Here is a 14,686-nt window from a genome sequence, read left to right as displayed (position 1 = left end):
TGGGCGCTTCAGGGCCAATCCTTAACCACCACTAGAAAAGCAACCCTGTTCTCCAGAGGGATGCCCAGTGGCCTCTGAACCTCAGGAAATCGATCTATAACACGTGGACGGGGCAGAGGTTCTACAATCGATCTCTCATCTCCAGGTTCAGAGGTAAGCATCTAGCTAAGCATCAGCCCCCACTCCCCAGCCTGCTGTTCAGATACCCACAGCTGCCTTTTAAAAGGTCACCTATAAGAAGCCGTAAGCCCTGCAGTTGGCCCTGTTTCAGCAGATTCCACTGGGGAAACACAGACCTTTCCTTTGAATTCCTCCACTCAGCAGTCAGGTGAGTCAGGGAAAATTAAATCCAATTTCCCAGTAAATCCTACTATGCTCTGGAAGGACACGGTTTGAAAAAATCTATTTTTGTGCTTTTATTTACTTAAGGTCTGCATGCCTGAGGAAGCTTTTTCATAGCTCCATCAAACTGCCTCTCGCTTACCAGGAAAAAGATCCTCCCTTTCTGTAACACCACCAGCCCAGCCACAGAGTCCGGAGGAACTGAAGCTCCAGGCCCTTCATTCCCAGCGGCAGAAGGCTCCCTGCACAGCAGCCTGGGGCTTTCCCCTTCCTGGGCTGTCAAGGGCTCACACAGTTTTGTTTTCCTTGTTTAAAGGCAGTTTCTGATTCAGAGGCATGACCAGTCTCTGTGAGGTTTGTGCCTGTGATTCCAGCAGCCCACAGTGTAACCTGCTGGGGTCAGGGTTGGCTACCTCTGGATGATCCCATCTTTCCAGAAGGGCCAAATGTCCAGATGAGAAGACAAAACTCCTTCAATCCTCAGGAGCTGGAGTTGTCTGCACTGGTAAACTTAGACTTTGTCCTATGTCTACCTTTTTTTTTTTTTTTTTTTGAGATGGAGTTTCACTCTTATTGCCCAGGCTGGAGAGCAATGGTGTGATCTCGGCTCACCGCAACCTCCGCCTCCTGGGTTCAAATGTTTCTCCTGCCTCAGCCTCCCCAGTAGCTGGGATTATAGGCATGCACCACCAGTCCAGGCTAATTTTGTATTTTTTTTTAGTAGAGATGGGGTTTCTCCATGTTGGTCTGGCTGGTCTTGAACTCCAGACCTCAGGTGATCCGCCCGCCTTGGCCTCCCAAAGGGCTGGGATTACAGGTGTGAACCACCACGCCCGGCCTTCCCACATCTACTTTCTACCTCTGTGGCAAATCCATCAGCCAGCCAACTTCAGCTTACACTCTTAACGGGACTCGGTGCGACACACGGGCTTCACTCTCCACCTGCCTGGCAGTTGTGGGTTGTAGAGTGGCCCTTCCATTGCCATGGGTGCCCAGGGAGGGCAGTGGGCAGAGGAAGAGGGCATCCATGGATCCGTAACACAGGCCTCTGAAAGAAGTGGCCAAGGGCCCTTCTTCTCTGCCCTAGCTCCTTCTTAGCTTCCCTGGGAATGTGGCCTGCTGGGACCCCGTGAATCAGTGCTGGCCCCAACCTGATGTCCAGGATCCTATCTGGTAAAGGGACGGCTCCAGCCCTGGCTGTTGAGAAGGTAGCAGGACTTCAGCAGTATCCTCGGTGCTCTGGGCCTTTATCACCAACTTTTCAAGGCTCGAGACCTCCCTGGGGCCCTCACAGCACCCTCCAGCTCTGCTGGTGAGATAAGGCAGTGGGACAGGTTAGGGGGTCCATACCTAACTGTGCACTGGAATATTTCAGGCGCTCACAGGGGACAGATGCCTGGGTTCCAGCCACCCTGACTGAACTGGAAATTCTGGATATGCATCCATTGCAAGAATCTGCATTTTGGAATCTGCACAATGCTTTCCAGGTAACTTTGATGTAGCTGTTCAGCCTGGCACTGGCCTAGACTCCCCTCAAGGGTACCTTCCCATAGGAACAGTCTATGATTTCTTCTATTTCCACCTAGTTATGAACTAGGATAAAGAAGGGTTGGGGTGAGAATCATGTGCCTGATTTGCCTCTCCAGTGATCAGAGATGGGACCCTAATACTGTCTCCTCTCTGAGGCAGCTAAGTGGCCCAGGAAGGAATCATCCGCAGGAAAGGGACCAAGAACTGTGTTCAATAGGGTTTGTGCCCCTTCCCCTCACCTGACTCTCAGTGGGCAGGACTTCTATCAGCCTTGGCCAGAGAGAGAGAAATGGGCATCCTTTAGCCAGGGTGCCTCTGCCTGGCCATGCTCCAGAGGCTAGAAGCGGGAGCCCAGCACCCTTTCCTCGCCTTGGAGCAGTCTTCCTGGATGCCCGATCAGGTCCCTCAGGCTGTCTTCCCAGAAAAGCCCTTCAAGACAGGTGACAGCCAAGCTGAGACCAAATCAAACCAGGAAAGCAAGCCCTAAACTCTGATATGAGAGAGGAAGGGTCTAGCTGTCTTGCCTGATTAAGAAGGGACTCCTTGGCTGGGCATGGTGGCTCATGCCTGTAATCCCAGCACTCTGGGAGGCCGAGGCAGGTGGATCACAGGTCAGGAGTTTGAGACTAGCCTCACCAACATGGTGAAACCCTGTCTTTACTAAAAATACAAAAATTAGCCGAGTGTGGTGGCATGTGCCCGTAATCCCAGATACTCAGGAGGCTGAGGCAGGAGAACAGCTTGAACCCGGGAGGCAGAGGTTGCAGTGAGCTGAGATTGTGCCACTACACTCCAGCCTAGTTGACAGAGCAAGACTCCATCTCAAAAAAAACAGAAGGGACTCCTGAGCCTGGCTATCCCAGACGTGTGTATAAGTGAAGAGCCAGCGTAACCCACCCTGCCCCAAGATAAGGTTGAACATGTGCTGTGTCATAAGAAGGAAGCCCTTGTTGGAGATGAGTGGAAACATCTTAGGGAAATTAGCCTCTCATTCCAACTAACAAGGAAGGGGAAGTGTTTCAGGGGTAGCCCTAGAAATCAATTTGCATGCTTTCCTGACATGTCCACAAAAACTTGTCCTATGTGTTAGGTGCTGGCCGGGGGCTAGTCTATAACAGAACCTGAAGCGGAAGATTTATGGAAAAAATAATATTATTGAAAAAACATCAATCACAGCAGCCGGCATTTATTGAGTATTTACTCCATGTTAGGCACTGTGCTAAGTGCTGTTATTGATTGTTTCATTTAATCCTCACAGCAGCCCCTCAGGGGTGACATTAGCTCCATTTTATAGATAAGGAAATAGAAGCTCAAAGAGGTTAAGCTATTGGCTCCCAGTCTTACAGTTTGGGAATGGTGGAGCCAAAATTTGAACTCAAGTCGGCTGAATCTTAACTCTTAAGACATTGTGCCTTTTTAAAGAGGAGGGCAGTTGGGAGAAAGGGAGACAAGCAGGCAGAGAAGTGACAAGAACTCCGAGGTCAGCTATGAATAAACACCCGCGGTGTAGCATTTACCAAATGTCCAAGAACCAATCAAGAACAGAAGCTCTGTCTACAATGAGCATCCGCTAGGAAGACAACACACACTTAAAACAATGAAACAAGCTGGACAGCAGAGCGAACTAATGTAATAAAGGGCTAACCTGAGCCAGACGGCTAGAGAATGGGATGGTATAAAGTGACATGATTAAACAGGCAGAAAGGGCAAAGCGTAATCGAGGAGGGAGCCATGAGCTCTGGCTAAGGTGCCAAGGGCTTTCTCCGTAAGAGGCTTTCCTGGGGGCAAGCGAGAGCTTGCCAGGGGCCCTGGTGCTATAGGGTGGGAAGGAAAATGCCAGCCGCTCCAGGGCTTGCTAAGTTGGGTATGCAGGAAGTTCGGGGGCTGGCAGCTGGTGGCGCCTGTGCCAATGGGGAATTTTCGGTGATTCAGTGTGGGAAACAGGAGGCCGTTGGTCTCACCTACTGCCCTCATCCCCTCACTCATTCATTCATTCATCCAACACTTATTTATTGTCATTGACTATATGCCAGACACTGGGGTACTGAGAAATGAATGAGATGATTTATGCCCTCAAGGAGCTCACAGATCATTAAAGGAGACAGGCTGAGACTCACAAGCCCACAGTACACGTGCATGGCTCATGCTACGGCAGAGGGCAGGGAGAGCTTCACCAGGACGACCCCAGAGTCAGTTCCTGACAGATGAGTACAAGCTTCCAGACAGTTGTGGGGACGGGGAGGAGAAGCCCAGGTCGCCGGGAACAGCAGGAGCAAATGCAACGCAGTGCAGTGAGCTGTGCTGGCCTGGTGAGGGTGCCACAGGTGGGTGAGTATAGCAGGGAACGAGGATGCTGGGGGGAAGGTCAGGTGATGAGGCCAGAGAGGCGTGAGGCAGGGTTTTACCATGTGCTCAAGAGTATGAGAGAGAATGCAGAGAGCAGTGATCAGGTGTTTGTTTTGGAAGCAATGCTGAACTTGCCGGACCAAGCCTGGAGGTGAAGGAGTTGCTGTGGGGTCTGGGGGAAGTGGCTGCAGGGACAGAGAGGACACAGGACCCAGGGGACACTTATTTGGAACTGACCACTGTGGGAAGTGACTGAGAGCTTTCTGGTTTGGCTTACCGAGAAGAGGGGAAGACAGATGGGAATGCAGGTTATATGGTGCTGGAGACTGAACTGGGTCCCCTCCCCCTTACCCGGATTCATGTGTTCACGTGCTGAGGCCCTAGCACCCAGTGAGGTGGTATCAGGAGATGGGGCCTTTGGGGAATGATGAGGTTTACATGAGGACCTAAAAGTGGAGCTCCGTGGCGGGACCGGTGCCCCTGTAAGGAGAGGAAGAGACACCAGGGCTCTCTCCGCCCAGTGAGCACCCGTCCACTTACCATGCTGGCACCCTAATCGTGGGTGTCAGCCTCCAAAACTGTAAGAAATAAATCTCTGTTGTTTAAGCCACGCAGGCTCTGGTACTTTCTTATGGCAGCCTGAGCAGACTGAGGACATATGGGGAAGAGAGCTTTGTTTTGCAGCCTACTGAGTGTGAGAAACTGATCTGCAGTCCAAGAGGCAAGCTGGGGCCAGAGAGACAGAGTGGGGACATCATGAGCAGGTGGGAGCCGAGCTGGGGTTGTGCAGGACTCTCTCTGTGAAACGGTGTTGTCAGACAACAGGGCGAAGGCCAGAATTTGGGGAACACCAAGAAATAACAAGAAGATGAGAGGAAGGAAGGGGCCAGTGGAGGAAGCTGGCAGAACGCTCGCAGAGGTAGGAGGTGAGTCATGAGGAAGTGTCCAGGAAGACCCAGCAACAGAGTCAAAGGCACAGAGAAGCCACGGTGGAAGCACAAGGAGTGACCGTTCCGGGGAAAGACAGGGTGTGGACGTCAACGGGCTGCTGCTGTGGAGGATGTACGACCAAGAAAGGGTGACTTGTTTCCATTTTAAACAACAAATTCGTGAATAGGCTTTTAGTCTTCCAGAAGCCAGCAGAGCCTTCTTTTTCCTTCTGTGGCCTTCACCTGGCCTCCTGGGCCGGGGCACACTGCTGTCCAAGGGCCCAGCCAAGCTCTCTGTGCCTGAATGGCCACCTGTTGCCCCAGGAGTTGGCACTGCCCAACTTCCCGGCATAGCTGCCCTTCCACTGCCCCACCATCATGCCAGCTACACTGGGTGCCGACCACCTGCCACACACCCGGCTCCACAAACATCAGTGAGTGTCCCGAAGAACCTTAGAGGGAGGCTGGACCAGACCCAGCCTGAAGGGAAGAACCCAGGCTTTGGAGAAGTCAGGTTACCTGCCCAGCGCCACACTGCTGCTAAGTGCTGTGCAGAATTTTAACACCGTGTGTCAAACTCCACTGTGCTTCCCGGCCTCAAAAGAGCCTTTCATTTCTTCCTTGAAAGAGCCACCCCACACTGACACAAACCCGTTCAGGGCGAGAACAGGACGCACCTTCCGACGCGGCACTCCTGGGTAGACTGTGGCGGGAATGGCTCCCCAACTGTTTACACCTTCCTATCTTCACACCCTTGGGTGCTCCCTTCTCACATTGATTCTGGGCTGTCACGTGACTTGCTTTGGTCAACAATCATCAGCAAATGTGACAGACACTTTGCTTTGGGTTTGTGTGCCCTCTGACTCGCTTTGGAACCCTCATGTGGAAAGCCCGGGCTGGTCTGCAGTAGTATGGGCGGACCACAAGGAGCACAAGTGAGCTGTTCCTGCCAGACCTCTCCAGACCAAGCAGTCTCCCATCCACTAGACAGGCGAGGCACGGCCCCTTTGACCATCCAGCCGAGGTCCCAGATAACCCACAGGATCATGGTAAGTGATGTTTCCCGTCTTAAGCCATCAAGCTTTGGGGTGGTTTGTCGTAGAGCAAAAGCTAACTGACGCAAGTCCTAAAAGAAGGCCTGAGCTAGCATTCCCTTCCAGTTCTGAAGCACTGGAGGAGAATTCTTGGATCTCTGGTGTCCACAGAGTCTTTCTGCAATGTCAGAACCACCCAACAATACAACACGGTATTGTTGGCCTGGAGGGTCACTCTGCTCCTAAAGGGAGCGAGAAAAGGAAGAGGCCTTTACATACCTTCTCTCTGGGACACACGTGGGCCTGCAGGCAGCCTTGACGGGTGCCAGGTTACTTAGGGACAAGGTGTGACAGTGGCATGCTTTTGCCATATTATCCCCAGCCGAGTGTTTATTCACTGATGCGAAAGGAAGGAGATCATTTCTCCAGTGAGCTCTACTGCAAAGGCTCCGAGGCAGCATTTCATCAAAGGGCGCTGGCGAGCACTGGGGAGACGGCAAGACCCAGCGACCTCCAGCTCCACTGAGCAAGGAGCTTGCTGCTTCCGTTGCCAGAGAGGCGGAAAAATGAATGAGCACTCAGGAAAGCCAACCTGATCAGCGGCGCTTTGATAAGATGACAGAATTGCTCCCTCCTCCAGTCCAAACCCACTCTCTGTGGTGAACTATTATGGGAAGGAAGCATCAACTAATTAGAAGCATCTCTGGGACATGAGAAAAATCAGCACCCAAAATGCCTGAGCAGAGAGAATTCCTTGTTAAGAAGAGAGAAAACAAAACAAAAACTGCCAGGATGTCACTTTGTCCAAGCATATTTATAAAGGGAGGAGATAGGAATTAATTGGGACAGGAGCTTCTACCCAAGCGACATAAAAGGCACACTTGTTTTTGCTGCTTTTACAGACCAAGTGCCCCTTCCAGGTGGGAAGAGATCCCTGGCACCACCCACCATTTTGAAAAATGACTTTCAGTCTTCGCTAGTTCTAATGAAGCTTGAAATTAAGATGGTTCTTTTGTTTACTACCCCTGTTTGGGAAGCCCTAGCCACCCATCAATAACACCAACGTCTGGATTATTTATTTCTCATTGCCCAACCGATGGGGCATAGAAGAATTTTACGAAGCCAACATGTGAGGCGTTTCTCCCAAGAAAGCATGGACGCACCTCCCCATAGCACGGAGCTGTTTATACTATGGTCCTTTCATAATCTGGATTTTGACAGAAAGGACTGATGCCTGACTTGGAGCGGGGCAAGGAGCCCTAGAAGTCAGAGGCTTCATTCTTGTTACCCTCCTTCGTTTATAAGCTGAGAGCACTTGGGTAATTCCCTTAACCCTGAGAAAATTCAATCAAACAAAGGGTTAGTGACTAATACATGACATCCTTTTAAAAAAACAAGTTGTGGTTTAAAAAGCCCCACATAACATGAGCTCTGCTCTCTTAACAAATCTGTTGTTAACCATAAGCACACTGTTGTAAAGCCGCTCTCCAGAACTGACTCAGCCTGCACAGCTGAAACTCCACACCCACTCAGCAGGAGCCCGCTTCCTCCTTCCCCCAGCCCCTGCCACTCACCATTCTACACTCTGCTTCTGTGAGTTAGACTACCTTAGATACCTCGTATCGGTGGAATCAGGCAGTACTGGGCCTTTATGACTGGCCCATTTCATTTAGCATAGTGTTCTCAAGACTCAAATATATATTCTTACAATGAATATACTCACTGTTTCCATGGTATGTGGTTACATATATTAACTTATTCAACCCTCACAGAAACCCTTTGAGGTAGCTAGCATGATGATCTCCTTTTGATAGATGAGGAAACTGAGGCACAGGGAGGTGAAGTGAGGTGCCTATGCTTACCTGCTGTGTAAGTGCTCCAGACTCCTTTTTTTTTTTTTTTTTTTCCCCAAGACGGGGTCTCACTCTGCTGCCCAGGCTGGAAGGCTGGAGTGTAGCTATGCTATCATCACTCACTGTAGCTTTGACCTTCTGGGCTCACTGTAGCTGGGATGAAAGGCGCATGCCACCACACCCAGCTAATTTTTTAAATGTTTTGTAGAGAGGAGGTCTCACTATATTGCCCAGGTTGGCCTCGAACTCCTGGACTCCAACAATCCTCCAGCCTTGGCCTCCCAAAGTGCTGGGATTACAAGTGTGAGCCACCACATCCAGCCCAGACTCCATTCTCTTGAATGTAACATCGTGTTCTTTTTGTACAGTTTAAAATTTCTATTTCAGCAAGTAGGCTCACAGAGATACTGAAGTCACTAAGGACGACAGCAAAAGATGGGGCAGGGAGAATAAATGAGATACGGTGTCGGGGAGATCGACCCTTGCATAGTTCACAGTGGTCTTTCACAGCAGGAAGGGGATGGCCTTGGAGCCAGGGAGACCTGGGCCCAGTCCTGGCTCTGCCTGTGCTCTAGGCACTTGGGAAATACCAGTGAGCAAAACCAAGACCCTTGCCTTATAGAGGCATACTAGCAGGCAAGACAAAGGACAAACAATAAATATTCTGGTATAGAAGGGGAAAAGTGTTACGGAGAAAACACTGGAGCTGAGAAGGCTGGGTGGGGAGGCTGGCTGGAATCGGCAAAAGGGTGCCACTGAGAAGGTGATATTTCAGCAGACCAGAAGAAGGTAAGACAGTCGATTGTGAGGCTGGAGCACATCTAGGGAATGGGGTTCTGCACAGAGGGAAGAGCTAGTGCAAAGGTCCAGAGAAGGGGCGCTCCCAGACATATGAGGGAGAGCAAAGAGGCCAGCCTGTGTGCAGGAGCCAATGTGAGCCAGCGTAGAGGACCCTGAAGCCGGGGATGGCATGGGGGCGGCGGAAAGGCCGTGGCAATGACTCCGAGTGCCATGGCAAGCTGTGCTGGCTTTTGACCAGTGGAGTGACATGAACTGATACTCACGCTTTTATGGTGATTTAGACGATGGTGGCCCAGATCAGGGCAGCAGAAGTGGAGGTGGGAGAGGCGGTTGGTTTTGAACCTAGCCTGTGTCCTGGTGGACTGGATGTGGGTGGGAGAAAAAGATGGGAGTCAAGGATGACGCCAAGAGTTCTGTTCACAGCAACTGGATGAATGAAGTGGCTGTCAGCTAACCTGGGAAGGCTGCAGATGAAGAAAGTTACGGGATCCCTGAAAAGACATGGGGAAGTCCTATATCCCGTACCTGTGAATGTGGCCTTATTTGGAAAGAGGGTCTCTGCAGAAGTGATCAAGAGGAGGTCATTAGGCTGGGCCTTTATCCGATATCCCTGGTGTCCTTAGAAGATGAGGAGAAGAGACACAGACAGGCCTGGAGACGACGTGAAGGCGGACAGGGAGGACACCTCGTGATGAAGGTAGAGCCGGGATTGACGCAGCTGCAAGACACAGACAGCCAAGGAGGGCCGGCACACCGGAAGCAAGGAGGAAGGCGTGCCACAGACTCTGCCCGGAACCTTCAGAGAGAGAGAGCAGCCCTGCCAGCACCTTGACTTGGGACTTGCAGCCTCCAGAACTGAGAGAAAAGACATTTTTGTTATTTGAAGTCGCCAGTTTATGGTACTTTGTTGTGGCAGCCCTAGCAGACTATAAGGGGTGAGCCAACGGTTCAGTTTTCCACATGTCAAATGCTGGAGATGTCACGAAGGCGGTGGGACGTCTGAGTCTGGAGTCTGGGAAAGAGGCCCAGGCTGCTGACAGAGATCTGGGACTCGTCTGCAAATAGAACGCACTTACAGCTATGGGGCTGGATGAGGGCAGAAAGGCAGAAAGGTATACATGGGAAGAAGAGAAGACGGCCACGGACTGAGCCTGGGGCACTCCAAAGTTGAGACTCAGACAAGCAGAAACTATCAAAGGAATCTGAGTTGCGGCAGCGCAGGAGGCAGGAGAAAAACCCAGAGCGCAGAGTCCTGGGGCCTGCATCCCTCCCTGCTGACCTGCCTGCAGCCACCTCTCCTCTCCCCGTCACAGGCTAAGCCCCAGACAGCCCACCGAACACACCACCCTCAACTGCACCCACCCCTTGTCTTCGGACAAACTGTCTGTCCCTTTCCCTCCTGTTCGCTGGGTCTCAGCCTAAGAGCTTCCCTGCCCTGTGAATGCTTTGGACCACCCCAGGCACAGGGAGGCACCTTGTTCCCTTCTCAAGTCCCCGAGGATGCTACCCTTGCCTCAACCCTAGTGCTCACCTCCTATCCCGGGGTTGATGGAGATGCCTGTCTCTGTACACCACTGGCTCCCTGGCCCAGGGTCTGGCACGGAGCAGGCCCTGCAAGAAGCATTTGCTGAAACTGATGAATCCAAACATGGATAACCGACATGGACCTCTTCCGGCAGCTACATCATAATACGTATTAACACTAAGTTTGGAGTCAACGAAAACGTATGAACCTTGAAAGTAAGGTTTCTTAAGTTATATCTCCCCTTCTTGTACCTGTTCAGTTGATTTTCAAGTCTCAAGAAGAGCAGTTTACATATATTCTTAGGAAACTTTTACATCTTGAGAAATCTAAGTCAGACTAGCGAGATATTCGGGTCTTGATTCTATCAGTTTCTATACTCGTTTTCAGGCTTTGCTGTCTATTCTCCACTAACTTTACTGAGCACATCATCAATGTCTTGACTTGAGTCCTTAATGCAAAACAAAGCAGGGCAGGGGCAGGAAAGAAGCCTGTAACATTTCCCTACAGTTGTACCTCTGGCTCAGTTACGGTCCCCTCGTACAGATATTTATTAAGCACCCATTGTGGCATTGTTCTAGGTGTTGGGAATTCATCAGTTAACTAAACAAAGATCTGGCTGGGTACGGTGGCTCATGCCTGTAATCCCAGCGCTCTGGGAGGCTGAGGTGGGCAGGTCACTTGAACTCAGGAGTTCGAGACCAGCCGGGACAACATGATGAAATCCTGTCTTTAGAAAAAGCACAAAAATTTATCTGGGCATGGTGGCACACACCTGTGGTCCTAGCAACTAGGGAGGCTTAGATGGGAAGAGATCACCTAAGTCTGGGAGGTTGAGGCTGCAGTGAGCTGTGATTACACCCCTGTACTCCAACCTGGGTGACAGAATAAGACCCTGTCTCAAAACCAAACCAAACCAAACCAAACAACCCCACCACACAAAGATCCTTGCTCTCAGTGACTTCTCCACAGGTACTGCCTTTCAGCTTGTTGTAAATTTACCTACTTGTATGACTTCATGTGGATTCCATCTTTTCTGCATACAGTTCATGACAGATCCTTTTCCAAATGCTTTGTCAAAACCAGAGACATTATACCTATAATATTCCCTGGCCTCCCAGCCCAGGAGAAAAAGAGATTTCTCTGGTCTACACAGTTCTTACTAAACTCAGGTTGGCTCCCGGCATTCACCACCTTCTTTTCTAGAATTCATAATAAAACACTTTAATAAGGCACACTAGACTCTTCCTTTCTCTGAAAATTCTGAAATTAAGGGTTTTCCCCCCTTTCCTGGAAACCAGAAAATCATTTGGCCACTTTCTGTTTTTTGTGACCTCTCCTTTTCTCTCTGACTCTGCTAAGCTTACCAAAAGCAATTCCATCTCTCTCTCTCTTTTGTTTCCAGTGTCCTAGGACATTAGTATCTGAACCTGAATTCTGAACTTGAGATAGCTGGGCGTTCTGATAATTTCTCCATCTATCCTGGACTCCAATTTCCTCCCACCAGTATGAGTCTCGCATCTTTCTTTTTAATGCCCCTCTAACCTCAATACTTTCCTCCTCTCTTCCTCCATTTCACCTTACACAAAAGCTGTCTTTCTAGAGGAGACGTCGTCCTCAGGAAATCAGCCGAATAAAACCAGCTTTGCAGCAGTCTCCATTCTCTGTAGGCTCCCACATCCATCAGGTGCTCAGACGCTGCCCTTCAGGATGTACCCTCTCTACCTGCAGGCCACCTGGTGTTTTCTCTCGCTCGACCTCCAACTGTGGTCACAGCAATGCCAGTAGCCGTGCCGATGTCCCCCCCCGCCCCCCCCCCCCCAAGGAAACTGACTTGGCAATTCACTGTCCTCACCCCAGTGAGCTTCTAAAAACTCAACAAACTTTATCTTGGCCCTGTCTCCCACCATTTGAAGCTTTGGTGGCAATGATGACGGTGATGATGACGATGATGATGTTGAAGAAGGGGATGGGGAGAAGGGAGAGAAACTATCAACTCAGTGCTTTCCAGCAGGGTTTTTTTTTTTTTTTTCAGGGTCTATGTTTGAGGAATATGAAAGTTAGGATGCCCACATATATTAGCATAACTATTGGATTATATTTACATATTTTAGGTTACTAATAGGTTCTTTATGATTACTTGACTTTCAGGCAGGTGCTTTTTGTTTTTAGTTTTTTCTTCTATTTCTCAATGCCTTCTTCATTTCAGGGACTCGCTGACTCTGATGCTTAGAAATCCTTTAAAGTACATGTGAAGAAGACCCACGTATGAGAAAGGACAGAAGAAGAGCCAGAAGGGGGACTGACAGAGTTGCAAAATACTTGCAGAATTTAAAAGATAACATTTTAAGTTGTCTCTCACTCCTCATGGCTAAGCATTCAGAAAAGATACAGAAAATCGCATGTACGAATTCCTGTTCTTTAAATAAGAAGAGAATGTTCTGAATGGCTTCTTCCTGGGGCTTTGTTATTTATTACTTGGTTTCACAGAAATTGCCAGTCTAGAACAATCAGTTCACAGGACTGTTACAAAATATCATTTACTGGAAACGTAGAGGAAATGGAACTGCTGCTAAAACAGGGTTGGGGGCAGTGGATGGGACCGGGGTCCTTTCTGGGGAGGGGGGCCCACGATGCTATTCCTCTATCCTATTCCTCTATCCCCACCTCAGTTTTGTCAGGGAAAAGATGCGAAATCACTCTTACGCGTATATAAAGGTGTTCATTTCCTCTCTCTCAGACATTCTGAAAACTGCTTACTTGTGCCTGGAGAACCAGGTATTGCTGCGTGAAGAGGGGGAGAAGTACCAGGTGCAAGACCATCTGAGAGTCAGGAATCAGAGAAATCTCACATTTGCATTTCGTGCTTGGATCTAGGAAAAGGTGTGGACCCTGCAGGCTGACTTTCTACCTTATGATTAAGAGGTGTGCGATTCTGAAACCCCTAAATGTCCTACATTGAGATCACTTGGCTTTTTAAAAAAACAAAAAGGAGGAAATCTCATAAACTTCCAGAGTGAAAAACAGGTCACATCAAGGACCCAGAATGGCTCTGGGCTTTTCATTAGTAACACCAGAAGCTGGAAGGCAGTGAAGTGTTAGCTTCAAAATTGGGAGGGGGAAATTATTTTCAAGTGAAAACGCCGTAACTAACCATTATTGAGACTGAGGGAAAGACAAAGGCACTTTCAGACCCACATGGCATCAAAAACTTTGCCTCCAGGCACTCTTTCTCAGGAAGCTGTCGGAGGATATACTCCCTCCCTAAAATGGACAAACTAAAAAGTAGGAAGTAGGTCCAAGAAAAACAGAAATCTAAGCCTCAGAGGGTACAGCGAAAGGAAGTCCCCGCATGATGCTCGGCAGCTTGTCTAGGGAATGACAAGTCCAGGATGGAGCAGGAGGAGGATTCGGGAGTTGGGGATCGAGAGTTCACAGGGTGCTTGTGAGCATCTGGCAGATGCCATGGGTAGGCATTCGGGAGAATGTGCAATGGGCAACTCACAGACAAAGCAGTCTTTTAAAGGCAATTATTAACTCAAAGGAAAACAAAAAGTTATATAAGAAAGGAAACCTAATCCCAGAACCACAGTTGGCTCCCTAGTGAATAATATTTAAATCATCAACATACTGTAAACACTGACCTGTAGAGCTCCACTGGGAGGATGGGGAGAAGTGAGAGTGGGTGGTACAAGAGGGCCAGATTCTCTGATGGGAAGTCAGTAGGTCGTGTTTAAAACCAATAAATTAGGAACGCAGTCTAAGTATCTAATTTAGAGGGGTCAACACCAGAAAAAATAGCAAAAAGATATTAAAGAGGTTGCTTTGGGGAGAGGGTCTGGGGGCCAGGGAGAGTCTGAGAAGGGCAGTGCTGTTTGAATTTTAAACTGCTTTTAGAAAACCCTGATAGAAAACAATTTAAGGAAGAATGCACTGCCTTGAAATTTTTATATAAACCAGCTTTTAATAGGAGAAACGGGGTGACAAAGCAACTCAAAATGAGAGGTTAGGGTGGAGAAGAAAGAGGAAGTATTACAAAATTCTCCGCGTGAAATCGTTCAGATTCAGAATCTATAAATGTGATTTTCCTGCTGCTGCAGACTTCCAAGCCCAGCACTCCTGCAATGCTCCCTTAGCCGCAGCCCTCAGGGAGGGGGCCCAGCCGCCAAGAACTTTCCCAACATTGCTGCCACCCTCACCATACCTGTTCCCGGCCCAAGCGGAGGCCCCAACAGGAAATGTGTGTGCCGTCTCGCCTCCAGTTGGGAGCTGGAATGCTCTGGAAGGTTCGATTCCTATGTGGGACATGCCAAGAACTCTAAGGAGTTC

At 49.5% G+C, this 14,686-nt stretch overlaps 1 protein-coding gene and 1 long non-coding RNA gene across 13 annotated transcripts in view; one reads left to right on the top strand and one right to left on the bottom strand.

Moving 5' to 3' along the window:
• Positions 1-14,686, bottom strand: part of ATXN7L1 (ataxin 7 like 1) — a 274,608-nt gene that overhangs the window by 200,694 nt on the left and 59,228 nt on the right. The gene's annotated exons all lie outside the window — the stretch shown is intronic.
• On the top strand, positions 198-12,924 carry LOC141580071 (uncharacterized). Its single transcript, XR_012512068.1, has 3 exons — positions 198-328; positions 1,718-1,829; positions 12,567-12,924. It is a non-coding gene; the product is annotated as an uncharacterized LOC141580071 (long non-coding RNA).

Source organism: Saimiri boliviensis, chromosome 10 (genome assembly GCF_048565385.1).
Source record: "Saimiri boliviensis isolate mSaiBol1 chromosome 10, mSaiBol1.pri, whole genome shotgun sequence".
Classification (NCBI taxonomy): domain Eukaryota; kingdom Metazoa; phylum Chordata; class Mammalia; order Primates; family Cebidae; genus Saimiri; species Saimiri boliviensis.
Note: the sequence above shows the minus strand (reverse complement) of the source record. Positions and strands in the feature narration are given on the sequence as shown.